The sequence below is a fragment of the Urocampus carinirostris genome, chromosome 12, assembly GCF_059441175.1.
Source record: "Urocampus carinirostris isolate Australia breed hairy pipefish chromosome 12, RoL_Ucar_1.0, whole genome shotgun sequence".
NCBI classification, from domain to species: Eukaryota; Metazoa; Chordata; class Actinopteri; order Syngnathiformes; family Syngnathidae; genus Urocampus; species Urocampus carinirostris.
In genome coordinates, this window is record NC_142360.1 from 3,136,381 (window position 1) to 3,139,249 (window position 2,869).

Sequence of the window (2,869 nt, forward strand, 5' to 3'; positions counted from 1 at the left end):
TAGCTCCCTGTTCGCCGTTTGAGCATCACTCCTGGCGTTCAGATACCTGAAATGAAGGTCAAACGATAATAGCCTCCTAATTAAACTTTGGGAGACAAATATGCTAACGAGGCTTGTGGAGCTCCTGGAAAAACAACATCACGCTGAGATGTAGAGATGTCCGGGCCTAAATGCCATTCAGTAGCCCAAATGCCAGTCAGAAGACCTCTCAGATGCACTCTGAAGGGACAATTCCCAGCCTGCCGTTTGGGATACCGTACCGTCGCTCTTGTGTGTAAAAAACAACAAATAACAACAACATGTCTCAATTTTTCGGGGTCATTTGTGTCTTCATGGAATGTTTACAATGTAAATGTTACTTTTCCTGGTTATTTGTCACGGTTGCCATGCATCCAATTGGCCCCGCCCGTGTGGCGCCAGCTGCAGCTTGTTGACAGATTGGCTCCCTGTCAGTGCTTAAACTCGGTCCTGTCAGTCCCCTATTGTCGGTCCGTACTGTCAGGACCAGAACGGAAACAGGAAATGAAATGAAAGGATCTGCATTTATGTAGCGCTTTTCAAGTCAAGACTTCCCAAAGCGCTTTACAGTGTGCTTCACATTTCCCAATAGCGGCCGTGCAGCCATGTAAGGCGCTAACCTGCCTATTGGGGGTATTAGGGGTTCAGTGTCTTACCCAAGGACACTGTAACACGGAGGAGCAGGGATACAGGTCAGTAGCCGGGACAGGAGTGCAAAAAACGTGGTCCAGATCAGAAAATGGAAGCCAGGAAACAGAACAGGAGTAAGTCAGGGTCGAAAAGCTTGCCTTGCGTGAACTGAGCTTTGCAGATGGACTGACAACCGGTGACAGAAAGACGGGGGTGACAGGCAGCCAATCAGCGTCCGAGGCAGACGGCGCCAAATGAGCGAGCACAGGTGCATCGCATCAGTAATCATGACACTATTAGAGAGTTGATTCACTAAATATCTAGTAAGTGGAGGTTGTAGGGGCACCATTTTCCTTTGGTGTGTCTTGGGTAAGTACACCCTGGTGGCACCCATCCCTCTCCAAGCCAACGTATGTTTCCACCCCTAAAATATACTGTTAAATTCACCTAAAATCCCAATTCAAGACGTACGCAAAGGAAATTGAAATCTGTTTTTGAACCATTTGGAGAATAGGGACAGTTTTTGTCTCTTTTGAAAGTGTTTTCCCCAACTGAAATAATCACTGTAAGTGCTACTGACAGTGCATAATCTAAGTTAGTAGACATATAAATGAAAGGTTTGAATTATCTTGCGCTTGCCTGATTGAATTTGATCAAAATCAGAAAAACTAAACATTGTATTTTACACATTTTTCTAAAGGTATGTCAAGGCGTTTCCAAAAGGGGCCATTTGGAGACGACCAGTTTACCCCTCTAAAACCTATGCATTTTACTTAGGCCGATTTTTAGGCATTGTCGCTGAGTTGAAAAATTTTGACTTCACTTTCTAGATTTCCATCACTTTTTGTGCACATTTGCACATGATAATCATGCGTAAAAATGGATCCTAAATTGCATTATGTATGTTTGATTTTGGCACTGATTTGAATGCACACAGTAAATATGCATACATTTAGGTTGGAAGTTTAATCGGCTAAACAGTGTGTCAATCATTTTAATCGGTGACTCTTGGCTGAAGATTTTTGGAGCCAAAAGTAGGTCATATTCGTTTTTGCAATATAGGCCCACATTGGCTATTGCAGGATCTGCAGGACCATGTCATCTGGCTGCTATGATTCCACAAAACCTTTGAAAGGCTTGGTAAAAAAAGATAATTAAAATCACTTTTGTATTCTTCCTTCTGCTTTTTAGCACTCGTGTTTAGTTGCACTGCAACATACATCAACATCTAGTGGTCAAAAAATACAAAATGTCCCTCTAAAAGTCAAGTCATGTTTATTTGTATAGCCCTTAATCACAAGAAGTCCCAAAGAGCTGTACAGACTGCAGACTATTATAACACCATCCCTTGATCTAGAACTAGCGTGAGGGCAAGGTGTAAAGTTGGCCGTTTTGGATATGTCCATTTCTCAGAATTCAATGCAATGAAAATAACTTGTTTTTATATTCCTAAATATAAACACAATCTCTCTCACACACACACATAGTCACGTTTCAAACATCAGTCTAATTTCCTCTTTTATACGGTCTCTATCTTGTATCCTTTTATTGTGAAGTCGCGCTCGTGTGTGTGTGTGTTCCTTTTCCTGTTTTCTACTGACGAATAATAAACCACGCCTACGGAGTGTGAGTTGCAGTCCGCCAGGGACACAGCCGGGGGAGCATGCCGTTAGCAGGGCTGCTGCTACCACGAAGTGGATTTAAACCAAAATAGGTGTTTTACTTGGGTAATACTGCCACCAAAGAGTTTATATAATGTTTAACTTTAACAAAGGGAAAACTTAAAACCTCAACATGAGGAAATTAAGAAATCTTGAGAAGGGGGCACACATGAGGTAATCCCCCTACCAGGAAAACCAGGTTGTATTAGGGTGTCCCCCGCCCAACGCCGAGGACAGCTGAGATGGGCTCCAGGATAAGCGGTGCCGGTAATAGATGGATGGATATACACAAGCTATAAGAGCTTCAGAAGAGGAACTCACAACTTGAACGACTCGTAATCTTTTTTTTGTCCGTATCCAAAATGTACACTCATTCAGCCTCTCCCCTTTCTGATCAAATCAGAGTCCTCCCCAAAAATCTCCCCGCAGATCTTCGCATCATAAAACATGGTCGCATCTGGCATTGCACCACGACCCCGCCCATAGTTGAGGATGCTGGTTTGCAGCCAGTGATGAGTTCATTTGCATCAATTCCCCTTCATGTAAGTTTGGCCACAGCA